The following is a 14298-nucleotide window of genomic DNA, read 5'->3' on the forward strand; positions in this document are numbered from 1 at the left end:
CTTTACAGTTTTGGGGAGTCCCAGATTTGCTCTGCACAGCAAAACCTCCAGAGCTGAACCTGAATTAAGGCCTGAGGATATCCAAAGGTCTTGGACTGTACTGGAGAGAGAATCCAATGAGCTTGAGAGGTTTGATGTGCAGTTCCAAAGTCAGAAATATAATCTTGGGAATATTTCAGCCAGACCAGCAACAGGATGGGCAATAAAAGCCCCAAAGAAACCAAACCCAACTGTGCTGGGAGGTCAATTCAGTGATTCCATAAAGTTCTGCTCTGCTGTCAAACCATCTTTGCTTCTCACTTTGGCTGTGCCCCCAAAAGCAGCTTCCAATTCCTGCCCAGAGAACCCACCCCCAGGCTCAGCCCACTCAGAAGGACACCCAACACATGGGACTTCCCAGCTGGAGCATCTCAGCTTGGGATGAGCATCCCTGAGAGCACAGATGGAGACATGGAGAGGGATGGAAATGGGCACAACAAAGCAGTCTGGAGAAGGGCAGAACCTTCTGGCCACCAGTGAGGAGCAGCCATGGGCCAGCTGATCCATGGAACAGCCACTCTCAAGGGACCTCCCAGCTGGAGCATCTCAGCTTGGGATGAGCATCCCCAAGAGCACAGATGGAGACATGGAGAGGGATGGAAATGGGCACAACAAAGCAGTCTGGAGAAGGGCAGAACCTTCTGGCCACCAGTGAGGAGCAGCCATGGGCCAGCTGATCCATGGACCAGCCACTCTCATGGGACCTCCCAGCTGGAGCATCTCAGCTTGGGATGAGCATCCCCAAGAGCACAGATGGAGCCACAGGGATGGATGATGGATGGAAATGGGCAGCACACTCCAGGCACAAAGCAGGCTGGAGAACGGGAGGACCTTCTGGCCACCAGTGAGGAGCAGCCATGGGCCACTTGATCCATGGAACAGCCACTCTGGCGCCACTGGAAGGAAAATTCTTGGGGAATTTACAACTCACACTGGATCTGTCCCCACAGGAATCCCAACAGATGTTGCATTTTGCTCTATCCAGCATGTCCCATTTTCCCATTATTTTTGATGCTGCAACATCGAAGCTCCCCTAAATTCTCTCAATCTGTTTAATTAATTGCTATTCCACAGATTACAAGAGATCAGCATCCCACTCTGTACCCAGGAAGGGATCTCTGCTGGCACTCAGCTCCCTCCAAGCTGACCCTCATGGACCACATGCCCCTGGTTGGACCTCTGAGCCTTTCCCACTTGTCCTGTCCCGAAATCCACACCCACACCAGTGAGACTGGAGGCTTTGGGAATATCTGTCGACTCCCTGGGGGATGTTTGGGCAGAGAAATAACACCCAGGGAGAGCAGGACACAGACTGGGCACTGCTGAAGAAGCAGAATGGAAATTCCCCCTGGAATTACCCCAGGGGTTGGTTGGAGAACGAAAGGGCAGGGCAGGTGGACCTAAAAGGAATGAAGGTGGCATTCTGGGTGCCCAAGCTCTGCCCTGAGCCCTGTAACCCAGGTGTGCCATCCTCTTTGCCCACAGCAGCATCCAGGAGGCCTGGCCATGCCCATCAACCACCCCTGCAAAAAGCACTTTTAACATCATTTCTGCCTCATTTTTCCTTCAGAGCAAGAAGGTCATGATGGTGAGATTCTGGCTGGCTGACAGGTTTGCTGTCCTGTGCATTGATTTATTCCCAGCCACGTGGCACCTTGATTAAAAATGGTATAGGTTTGTAAGAGAACTCTTCAGATTAAAATGTGACTCAGTGACAGCTCTCAAAATGCAGTCAAAAGGAGAGAGAAACAGGTGCTGGAAGCACTTCCATAAATCCATCCCTGGGCCACTGTCATTTCTGATTTACTGATGATCACCATGGCTCAGTTTACTCCTCTGGGGTGATTGATGCCCAATAAAATGCCCTTTAATAGCCCTCAATAACCCACTTTGGGGCAGGCTCAGAACTCCCTGCAGCAGCACCGTGGAGCACACAAGCAGTGGCTTCAAACAAGGTCCTCTCCAAGAACCTTCTCCAAAAGATCCCTTAACAGCTGTTGGAACAACCCTTTTGTCATCTGATATGGATTCAGAGTGGGTGTGACCCCCAGGGGAGGAAGATCAGGTGGTGAAGGTCATCTCAGAGGTGAGGGAAGGCAATTAAAAATCAGATTTTTCTCTCATTTCCCCACTCCCAGCAATAAGGAAAATGCTGGCCCAGCATCACTGGGTCAGAGCTCTGTTCCTGTGGAAGACAAGGTTGGATATTTCCTTATCAAAATGTGCTTTTTTTTCCTCTAATCAAAATTCAGTGAGGGTGGATTAGTGGCTCAGGAGGAGACTGTCCCTACCAGCTGTCCCTCAGCCACCCAGGACCTCCTGGGGATGGTGCTGCCAACAGTCTTTTTGTGAAGGATGGGAATTTATTTAAACATGAGTTTGTCTGTCACCCAAACCCAGAGAGGAACAAAAGTTCCTGGATTCCTGGGGTTGGTTGGATGGATCCATCCAGGTCCTGGACCCCACCCTGGTTTCCTCAGAGGATGCAGGAGATGCTGAGGAGGAGAGCTGAGGCTCTGTTGGACAGGACAGGGTGCTCTGGGTTGGTCTGGTTGCCTCAGTGTCCCCTCCTGTTCCTTAGGAGGGCTTGGACCAGGAGCTCCCAAACATGAACCACTGTTATTCAACACTCCAAAAACAACCCCTGGTTTCTCCCCAAGGGCACAGAGCCCACCCTGTGCCCGATGCCCACCTTGGCAAAGCCCTCCCAGCCCATGGAGCCCACCCTGTGCCCAATGCCCACCTTGGCAAAGCCCTCCCAGCCCACAGAGCCCACCCTGTGCCCAATGCCCACCTTGGCAAAGCTCTCCCAGCCCATGGAGCCCACCCTGTGCCCAATGCCCACCTTGGCAAAGCTCTCCCAGCCCATGGAGCCCACCCTGTGCCCAATTTCCCTCCCCCTCATAAGGGCCCACACTTCATTTTGTTGTCTCAAGCAGCAAAACAAACTCATTTCTTTGGAATAACCCCCTTTATCTCCTCCCACCAGCTCCAGGCACTGTGGATTCCGAGCTGCTTGGAATTTCAGCTTCAAAGTTTTGGGTTCTGACAGTTTTTCTTGTTATTGACTCCTGAAGTGCTTTGGCCAACTGGTTCTCCTCACTCTCCTTGTCAGCAGCTTAACAGAACAGTAACTCACTGCAGGTCAGTTGGAATCCTCTAAATTATTAAGGGCTTAAGGATTTTTACCAGCCCTCTGAGGACACTTCAGCCTAAGCCTGATTTGTCTCCATCTACAGCTCAATTGAACAGCCCAAAACCTGCAGGGCATGTTCCTTGAGATCATTTCACTGCATGGAATGCCCTTTTCTTCTTTCCTCTACCCTTTAAAATACATATTCCTAATTGCATTGGGAACTGCTGGGGCACACGGGGAGTTTGTCTTCATTGAGCTCCAGAAACCCTTTTCATCTTCTCCCAGAAATAATTACCAGTGTCTATATATGAAGCTTAAATTATTCTTCCTGATGTGCATTCCCTTGTATTTCTTGGAGCCACTGCTCAATTCCCACACTCCAGTGATTACTGTCCCCCTTCGTTTTGGGTAATTTCTGAGATGTATTTATTGGCAAGTCACTTGTGTGAGATTTCCAGAGACAGCACATAATTGAATATAAAATGCATTCCTGATGCCCATAAAAGCCATAAAAACGTCACCCTCTGCTTGCCCATTAAAAATTCATCCCAAGCAGGCAGAGGACAAATGCATAAAAGGATCATTATGATGTGCAAATGTAGTCCAGGCAGGAAAACGACTGGCCATAAAAACACTCACAAATCAGAGCTCCAGTGGCAGCATTTGGGGGACTTTCAGAGCTGCTGGAGACAAAATGCTGCCATTAATCACAGCACTGAGGTCACTGAGCTCGCCTCAAAAATGTCATCTGTGCCATCATGGACAGCAAAGTGTGAAATCACAATCAGCTCCCTGAAACAGCCTCCCAAACCCACCACTCCCTGGTGGTGATGCCATGGAACTCCTCTGCTGATCAGCATCCACACCAAAGAGCATCTTCCCACCCAGAACAGAATTGCCACACTGATTTATGGAGCAGGAGCTCAGCCCTGACTTTGCTGGGCACAGCACACCAGGCCAAGGGAGCTGCTGCTTTTGTCTTGGACCTTCTGAATGGCTTCCCACTGCCAGAGGGCAGGGACAGATGGGATAGTGGGAAGGAATTGTTGGCTGGGAGGGTGGACAGGCCCTGGCACAGGCTGGGCAGAGAAGCTGTGGCTGCCCCATCCCCGGGAGTGTCCAAGGCCAGGTTGGACAGGGCTTGGAGCAGCCTGGGCTGGTGGGAGGTGTCCCTGCCCATGGCAGGGGGTGGCAAGGCATGGGCTTTAACATCCCTTCCCACCCAAACCAGTCTGGGATCCCATGATTGCATGAAAATCCCGTTTTTCTGGACCTCACACTCCTCTCCAGCAGGTTCCTGTGCTCTCCCAGGGGTTTGTCCTCCCTCTTTCCTCACTGCCTGAGCTTAGGATTCAATGAGCCCGTCAGCACAGACTGCTCAGCTCCTTTCTGCCTGCTCAGCACAAAGCAGCTGTAACAGGTAATTAAGCACAGAGTGAGTCATTAACTCCTCTCAAGATTCCCAGGAGGCTTCTTCAAATTGGGTCTAGAAGTCGAAATTAAAATCCATCTTCTGCTCACATGGATTAATCTTTCCTAAGAGGGAAATCTCTCCTCCTTTTCCCAGGCCAGAAGTGACTGAGTTCGGTTCCCACACCCTGAGGTGCAGCCCCAGCCATGGAATCAGAGATCCATGGTTTGGGCTGGAAAGGACCTTAAAGCCCACGCAGTGCCACCCCCTGCCATGGGCAGGGACACCTCCCACCAGCCCAGGTTGCTCCAAGCCCTGTCCAACTTGGCCTTGGACTCTTCCAGGGATTGCTGCCGTTGCATCCCGTTGGGTTCGGCAGCACCACCTCGAGTTCTCCTCCTCTGCTTTGCCCTAATTCAAATGCAAACACCTCCAGGAATTCCATCCTGAGAATGTTGTTTGCTCCACATTGTTTTTCTTGTTATTCCCAAGATACTCCACAGTTATTGAAATCCATGAGTTTGAGATGATTTATCCCAGCAGAGTGTCCTGGGCCACCCTCCCAAAGGTGCAGGAGGCTCCACAGCCCCAGCCTGGCTCCCTGTGCCTTCATCTTCTCACCCTCAGTCAGTACTTGCAGACCAAACTCTACACCAAGAGAGGATTTATCTTCAAAGTATCAGCATCAAGATGCACCTGAAAACCTTCTGAAGAGGCAGAAACCCCCTCGGAGCAGGAACCTTCAGCCCAGCCCTCAGAGAACACACAGCAAACCAAAGGCATCACTCCCAAACCAGAGATGGAGAATGGGCCACCCCAAATGTCTGTCCCCTCCATGGCCAGGACACCGTCCGAGCAGCAGGTTTAGGTCAAGAGTGAGGAGAGAACTTGAATTATGTGACCCAAGTCCCTGCTTTTTGGCTCAAAGCCGCAGCTTTGCTGAGCTCCCCCACTCCCCCTCAGCTTCACCTCAGCTGGGACCTCCCAACCAGGGGCCACATTCTCTGCTTTCCTCAAATCAACACCAATTTAACACTCCCAGCTCAAGGAAGGGGACAATGCCCATCATGACAAGCCCTTCCCTTCTCCTGGCCAGCCCATGGCCCAACTCCTCCTGCTCCAGCCACTCCAGTGGGAGAGATTCCCCCCCAAACCAGCTCCCAGCACTGAGGATTTTCACAGAGACACGAAGAGACATCAGGAATTAGGGGAGAGAGAGACAAGTCAGTTCACCAAACCTACAATCTGTGATAATTTAGTGATCCAATGGCATTTCCCACCAAACAAAAGCTTGGGAATGGGATCTGTGACAGACAACACCAATGGCTACTTGCTCTAACAACTCCTTTTCTCCTAATTATACTCATGTCTTTAGATCAATACGTTCCACATCTTCAGCCCTCAGCTTGGCCAAGCCCTCTGAAGGGAGGGCTGTGTGGCTGATTGCCAAGGCTCCAGGCAATTACACTAATGAGATGCACGTCCCAACAGCCAGTTCTAATCACACTCAAGGCCTTGCACTTCATCTGTCTTGGACTTTGCTTCTATGAAACACAACCATTTCCAGGCACAAAGTGTGTGCTCCCCTCAGGAGAGAGGAATGAGGGTGTGTTTGGAGAAGGGCCCTTTCCAACCTTCCAGCACAGAAATAGGAACTCACCCTGTTCCAGGGGTTTTCCTGCTGGGAAAGCATCTCCACATGTGAATGGGCAAATAACCTTCCTCTTCTCATGGGATCACAGTAACAGTAGCTCACAATGGCCCACCAGAGTTCCTCTTTCAGCCATGAGCTCTGCTGTCCCCCTGCTGGGCCCTCAGCTGCCCCATCCTCCTTCTGGGCTCCCACAGTGGTTTGGCTTGGAAGGGACCTCACAGCCCAGCCCATCCACCCCCTGCCATGGGCAGGGACACCTCCCACCAGCCCAGGGTGCTCCAAGCCCTGTCCAGCCTGGCCTTGGCATCTGAACTTGCTGCATTTGACCATCACAAGGTAAAAACACTTCAAATACTCAGAATTCCACAGGGATGGAAGAGGGAAGGCATGAATCCCACCTTCACATAACCCCTCCTGGGGGGACCTTCTTCCCTGTGAAAGTTCATGCCAGAAGACATTGCAGTCATGTCTTCTTGCCTTGTTCAATCAATGTCCACTTTCCTGCCATGGGTTATTTAAAGAGAAGAATAAACCCATCACCTTCACTGCTGGCTCACCCAACGTTCCACAGGGCAGATGCCATGTCTGGAACTGCACAAATCCCAGGCCATCACAAAGCCCACCCCACCAGCTTCGTGACCACCACCCTCCACTGTGTCCTTCAACCCGTGCCGGTGATTTCACACACCTCAGTGAAAACAAACCAAGAGGCACCAGATAACTAAAATTAATAATAATTAAGCTCAGTGAGAGAAAAAACTAATCGAGAAACCACCTGACATCTTCCCTTTGCTCCATCACTAGTCAAAGTGGTTGGAGGGGTTTTCACACCAAGAGGAGGAGCAGAACCTGCCACTCTGAGCAGAGAAAGAGAAAAAGGCCCCCCAAGCCATTTAGGAATTATTTAAAATACTCATTAAAGCCAAATTTCTTCTTTTCCCTACCGAATGAGTGATTGATGAGCTCACCCAGCTGCAGGCACACAAACCAAAGAATTAAATAATGCAATATAGAGGATGCAAATTCTATGGGCATTTCCACAGCCCTTGCCCTGCCCATTTCGGAGGGACACAACCCAAGCACACAAACAATCCTGTTTCCTCCTCAATCACCACTCTGAGTTTTTGGTCTTGTGTTTGCAAATGAAAATCTGTCTTACCCAGATGACCCCAGAAGGATTTGGATCAACCCTCCATTCTGTGCTTCCACAGGGTCCAACCTGCAGAGCAAGGAACAACTCACTGGATTTCAAAGCTCCATAATCTGAGTGGATTTCAGTAACAGCTCTCAAAATGCCTCCCCTTGGGAATCTGCCTCGGAGCTTCCAGATTTACAGAAAATAAACCTCAAGTAGGGAATGGGGAGAAATAACAACTCTCTCCCATGAGTGCCCAGAACTGGCACAGCCCTTGAGGTGTGGCCTTGAGTAGAGTGAGAGGAGAAATGGAGCATCTTCCCCAGCATCCACCCCCATCACCCTCTGCTTTTCACTGGCACCAACTAAACATCAAAGCCATTAATTCCCTCTCTCCAGGCACAACAGTTCTTCCAACCTTCAACCCATCCACCAATCTAAGCATCCACCCCACCCACCCATCCATGCATCCATCCACCCATCCATGCATCTACCAATCCACCCTACCCACCAATCCATGCCTCCATCCACCCATCCATCCACCCATCCATGCATCCATCCACCCATCCATGCCTCCATCCTCCCATCCATGCATCTACCAATCCACCCTACCCACCAATCCATGCCTCCATCCACCCATCCATGCCTCCATCCACCCATCCATGCCTCCATCCACCCATCCATGCATCTACCAATCCACCCTATCCACCAATCCATGCCTCCATCCACCCATCCATGCCTCCATCCACCCATCCATGCCTCCATCCACCCATCCATGCCTCCATCCACCCATCCATGCATCTACCAATCCAGCCCATCCACCAATCCAAGCATCCATCCCCTCGCTCCTCAGCTCCCACTGACAATGCCTAAGGCAGTGCCAACAGCCCCTCTGCACCCAAACAGCCACCCCCCACTACCCTCCTTGCCCCTCACAGCCACTCCCCGATGCCAGGAATCCATCACTGAGGAACACAAAATTCCTGTTGCCATTCCTACAACATTCACCAACAGATCCTTCAGCCCTGAAGGTGCATTTCTCAGGAAACCAACGCTCTGCTGGAATGTTTTGCTCATGGATTTGGGACAAACTCAAGAGGTTTCATTTCAAAGACACTTTGGATCCACAGTTTCCAAACACAGAGTCTAAACATCCTTCTGGTAATTACTCTGCACTCAAACTTCTCTACCAGCTGTGGATAAAAAAGGCCCTTTTTCCAGCACTTTCCCTCCCTCCCACTGCATGGATTTTAACCCATCTTAGCACAGTTTCCTTGGAGCCCATTGGGAATTCTCTAAATACTCCCCTGGAGACCTCAACTGGTTTTTCAATGCCCTACTCAAGGCAGTGAAGATTTTTGTAAGGAGAAGAAATCCCAGCAAACACAACCCAAAGGCAGGACTGAGCTTGGCAGACCCAACAAGACCCTCTACTGAAACTCAGGTATTTCTTAGAAGAGGGGGGAAAAAATAAAAAGAAGCCAAACTTGATGCAACCTGTCAAGAAACACTCAGGTTGAAAAATAAGAATATTCAAGACAACAATCCTGGTGCCACTGAGAAGGTCTGTCTCACTCTGCCTGATGAAAAAGCAACAGGTTTCCATCCAGGCAGACCCCTGGCCCTGCTGAAATCCTCCTGCTGGGCATCTCCTCTGAAGGCAGGAGTTGTCAGGTGCTTTGGGAGGGCTCTGGCTGTTCTTTGAGCATGAAAACAGACACAAGAATAGGGACTGTGTGGTGCAGTAACATGTTGGACAGGGGGACAAGCGACTTTGTATGAGGAATGTCAGGGCTCTGAAATATCTGTGACTACCAAGTGGCTGCCCAACTACAACCAAAGGTCCAAAACAAGCTTTAGGGCCCACCAGGAAGGAGAGTTCAGTGGGTCAGCCCTCAAAAAGCAGCTTAAGGACCAGACCTGGTTTTGTTCTGTTGGCCTTGCTCAAGGTGAGCAGCCCTTGCTGAGGGTGAGAGCAGTTGGTGCAACACCCCCTCCTAAATCTGCTGCGGTTTGACTTCCAACCCATCGCAGGTTCACAGCCCAAGAGGGATCACTTGGAAGGAGCTGAAGGTCTTTGAACTCTTCAGATGGACCAACTCATAGTGAAGCCATGAGAGGTGTGACACGTGGGCACATCTGCAGCAAGACAGTCTGGGGACATCTGTGGCCATAAAGGAGAAAGGAAGGGATGAACATCACAGCCCTTGCTGTTTTCTAACTCTGTCAGGGTTGGTTTGTAAATTCAAGAGTAAAGACTATCAAATTCCAGGTGGATAAAGTTTTCTGTGGTTCCTGCTAAATCTTAACATCAGCCCAGGCTGGATGAGGCTTGGAGCAACCTGGTCCAGTGGGAGGTCTGCCCATGGCAGGGGGTTGGAATGTAAGGCTGGGCTGAACTGTCACCTTGTGCTGCCTCACCTGCATGTCACCAATCTGGCCAAAGAACCACAGAGCAGCAGGAATTGGAAGGAACCCAGCAAAGTCATCTCCTGGCCCTGCACAGACACCCCAACAATCCCTGGAGAACAGCCAAACCCTCCTGGAGTTCTGGCAGCCTTGGGGCTGTGCCCACTGCCCTGGGGAGTCTGGTCAGTGCCCACCACCCTCTGGGGGAAGAGCCTTTTCCTGAGATCCAACCTCCCCCTTCCATGCCAAGTCAGTTATAAGGACAGTCTTCCACATCCCAGGAGGACATCAGGGGTATCTTCTGTTTTCCAGGATCAGCCACTGCCCATTCCACCTCCTGGAACATCTGCAGAACATCTCTCTGTTAAATCCACCCTCTGCAAGCCACAACTGCTGCCCATCATTGAAACAAAACACAAACCATGCTGAGAGAAACCTCCAAACATCTCCCTTTTTGCAGTTCATGGCAATTCCCCTTCTTTGATGCCTCTTCCCAAGCACTTCTCCTGCCCCCTCTGCCACCCAAGGGTGGCACCCACTGCCCTGGGTCTGCTGGAGCTGACCCTTCCCAGCTCCAGGCACTGTCACCACAGAAGTGCCACCCAGCCAAGCCTTGCCATTTGCAGTCACACTCCAATGTGCTCAGAATAGCGAATAATTTAATCCCCTTTAATATCTGCAGTATAAATCCCTCCTCTTCACATAATCTCTCCAATCTCCCCACTCTTCCCTAACAATCTTCTCGCCACATCCAGCCATGACATCCCTGTAATATTTCAATCCAAAATGATAACTTGGGAAGGAGGAATCACCCCAAACAAAACCCAACACCTTAATAAATCTCCAGTTACGCTTAATGTTCTGCACTGAGCTGTGAAGAGCTTCATTCCTTTCCTGCTGCACAAAACACAAACATCTTAAGTCGTGTCTCAGAAAAGACAAGACTCATCCTTTAAAAAAGCAAACAAAAAAAGATTTGGAAATAAAATTATTTTTAAAGGCTACAAACCAAGAGCAAAAGTCCCAGGATTTAATTCCTGACATCACCTCACCTTTCCAGTCTATCAGCAGAACCTGAAAGCAGAATAAACCCAAGGGAAAGGCAGACTTCTGAACCCAAATCAGCCCTCCAGAGATCAGCAGAGGGTTTTTCCTCACTGATGGAGCCACTCTGGGAGCAAAGGACATCTGTGGCTTTGTCCTGCTGTGAGATGAGCTGGCATTGTCTCACAGGGGACAGCAGAGCCACCAGCAAAGGAGGTTCCACCTCACCCAGAAAACCCCGAGGTGAACAAAAAAAAAAGAAAACCATCCAGGGAAAAAAAGTCAAGCCCTGAAAATACTCTGTGGTGCCCATGCCCTGGTGCTGCTCCAGCTCTGCTGCCCTGGGCACAGCCTGTGGTGCCACTGTGGCACTGCCTGGTCCCTGCAGACCCTTCCCACCTCATGTGGCACCCCAGCATTTCTGCACAGCTCTAACTGCCCCATAGAACCCCACAATGACCCAGGTTGGCAAAGCCCTCCCAGCCCCTGGAGCCCACCCTGTGCCCAATGCCCACCTTGGCAAAGCCCTCCAAGCCCATGGAGCCCACCCTGTGCCCGATGCCCACCTTGGCAAAGTCCTCCCAGCCCACAGAGCCCACCCTGTGCCCGATGCCCACCTTGGCAAAGCCCTCCCAGCCCATGGAGCCCACCCTGTGCCTGATGCCCACCTTGTCCTCCAGCCCAGAGCACTCAGTGCCACGGCCAGTCCTGCCTTGGGCACCTCCAGGGCTGGGCACTCCAAACCTCCCTGGGCAGCCCCTGCCAAGGCCTGACCACCCTTTCCAGGCAGAAATTCCTCCTGCTGTGCCCCCTGCCCCTGCCCTGGCCCAGCCTGAGGCCGTGCCCTCTCCTCCTGTCCCTGTGCCCTGGAGCAGAGCCCGACCCCCTGTCCCGGCTCCCCCCTCCTGGCAGGGATTGCAGAGCCAGAAGGTGCCCCCTGAGCCTCCTTTTCTCCAGGCTGAGCCCCCCCAGCTCCCCCCTCCTGGCAGGGATTGCAGAGCCAGAAGGTGCCCCCTGAGCCTCCTTTTCTCCAGGCTGAGCCTCTCCAGCTCCCCCCTCCTGGCAGGGAGCTGACACTCTCTGATGGAGGTTCTCCTTTCACAGGCAGAAGTTGGAGCCCAGTCCCGGTCTGTGACCCGCCTGAGGTGAGTTTGGTGCCCACCTGAAGGTCTCCATGTGCCAATACAGCACATCCCATGGAGACACCACGGTGGCACCTCCAGGGTCTGTGCAGAGAGGGGAGGGTTACACTGGGTGGGGGGAAGAAACACTCAACAAAGGAGGGTGGACAGGCCCTGGCACAGGTTGGGCAGAGAAGCTGTGGCTGCCCCATCCCTGGGAGTGTCCCAGGCCAGGTTGGACAGGGCTTGGAGCAATCTGGGACAGTGCAAGGTGTTCCTGCCCATGGCAGGGGGTGGAATGGGATGGTCTTCAAGGTCCCTCCTAACCCAGACCATTTGGGAATTCTGTGAATCAGCAACATTAAAATGAAACATTGAATTATTCCAATTTGCATTAAGCCACATTTCAACCCCAGCTGACCCCACAACCAAAGCAATTATTCCCCATGCTGAGGCTTCTGCCTCCTTCTCTCTTCTCCCCCTCCCTGTGCTGCAACAAGACCTCTCCTTTCATCAACACATGCTTGGCCAACCCTAAACTTCTCTTGCTGAGAAATACCTGCCCCAGCCCCTTCATAAAGGGGCCTTGGATGAATCATTTACACCACAGACTGGAACTCACAGCCTCTTTGAACTGCATGTTTAGAAAGCCTTTTTGTTTTGTTTTGTTTTGTTTTAAATACAATATTTAACTCTTTCAAGGCATCCCGGCCTTTAAATTTTTATGACTTGGCAGGAAATTATTGCCACAGCACAAACCTTTCTCCCATCTTGTATTGCTTGGACAAATTCATTTCATAAACTGCTTTTGCATGAAGAGCATCCACAAGGGATCTCAGGACTGTGTTTCCTTCAAGAACAACCTGCCCCTGCCTTGTCTCCACTGTGAGATGAGAAAGGCTGTTTTTCTTGTTAAGGAGCAGAAGAAAATGGACAGTTTGTTGCTGTGGAGCATCATTTCAGTTCTGCTCCAGCACCTGCCCAGGCACCTGGAACAGCCAAGGCCCAACTCCTGCTCAGCATCTCCAGACATGCCCCCAGTGATACCCTGGGTGTGCCAGCACAGCCTGAGCTCAGAACCACGTGGTGAAACCCACACTGACCAGGCAGAGGAGATTTGGTGCCGTTTCCAAAGCTGGAATGTGGAGTTTTATCCATGCAGAGCAGCTGGAATGCCACAAAAGCTGCATGGCAGTCTCCACACTTGGGTGGCATCACCACCTGCAGCCTCACACTGAGCTTCTCACAGAAAGCCACCCCTGAACCCTTCCCAGCCCTGCCCAAGGAAATCCCATGGTCCATTCCTTCTCTCCATCCTCAAATTGACTCCCAAGCCAAAGCAGGCTGTGGTTCTTGGATTCCATGACTGGTTTGGAAAATCTTGATACCCTAAAGGTGGGGTGATGGCCACCCCTTGCTGGGGACACCTTTCAAGACAATGATCTTGGCCTTCAAAGCCTTGGGCTGCACAGTGGGGATGGTCCAAGCAAGGTCTTGGGATGAAAAGGAGCTGTTCTGGATGAGCTCCTGGATTGAACCAGCACATCTCAGGTTGCCCTTTGCATTCAGGACAGATGGCATTATCTGCCTGGCAGAAATAATGTCCCCTTTCCTCTTCTCCTCTTGTGCCCTCTGCTCACTTTGGCTGCATCCCAAAGTCCCCCCCAGGTTGGACTCCTGAAGCCAAACCCCATGTGGCACAGCTGGAACTGTCCTAAGGCACCTTCCCTGAGTCCCCATCCATCCTGAACCTTCTTTATTCAAATTCTCCACTTCTTCTGCCTCTGCAGCCACATCCAAGGCTTGGACACCCATTAAGAGCTGGACAAAAAGGGAACTTGGAAAAGAAGGTGGGGGGCTGAGGGGTGGAAATGTCCTCCCAGCAGGACTCCTGAAGGTCCATCCTGCCCCCGAGGTGACCCTGAGTGTCCTCCTCACGTTCTCCTGAGCAGTGGAGGAACAAATCCCACCACAGACTGGAACCCACAGCCTCTTTTCATTGAATGTTTTTAAAACAAAATGAAATATTTAACTCTTTCCAGGCATCCTGGTCTTTAAACTTTCATGATTTGGCAGGAAATCATTGCCCACAGCACATCTTTTGGACAGATTTATTTCATAAACCGCTGTTTCCTTCGCTGGTTTTGCTTAAACAGAATTATTTTTATAGGGCAGGTTTGAGAAGGAAACCCTTCCAAAGCTGTGACAATGAACTTTGCAGGGAGATGCCCAGCTGACTTCAGCTGTGATGCTTTCCCTTGCTTATGGGAGGCCAAATATATTCATTTACTAATTGGGGAAAACCACATGAAAGAGGATGTTCCTTTGCTCCTTCCTGCAGGACAGTCA

The 14298-nt window shown here is 51.3% G+C and overlaps 1 protein-coding gene across 4 annotated transcripts in view; it reads right to left on the bottom strand.

Annotated features, from left to right (window-relative positions):
* PRKG1 (protein kinase cGMP-dependent 1) overlaps window positions 1–14298 on the bottom strand; it is a 341078-nt gene that overhangs the window by 112575 nt on the left and 214205 nt on the right. Inside the window, exon 1 of one of the 4 annotated variants that reach the window (XM_071563625.1) lies at window positions 7400–7453. The exons of the other annotated variants lie outside the window; for them this stretch is intronic. The gene's annotated coding sequence lies outside the window, so the exon portion shown is untranslated. Of the gene's footprint in view, window positions 1–7399; window positions 7454–14298 lie in introns of those variants that run through there. 4 annotated transcript variants of the gene reach the window in all.

The sequence above is a fragment of the Pithys albifrons genome, chromosome 9, assembly GCF_047495875.1.
Source record: "Pithys albifrons albifrons isolate INPA30051 chromosome 9, PitAlb_v1, whole genome shotgun sequence".
Classification (NCBI taxonomy): Eukaryota; Metazoa; Chordata; class Aves; order Passeriformes; family Thamnophilidae; genus Pithys; species Pithys albifrons.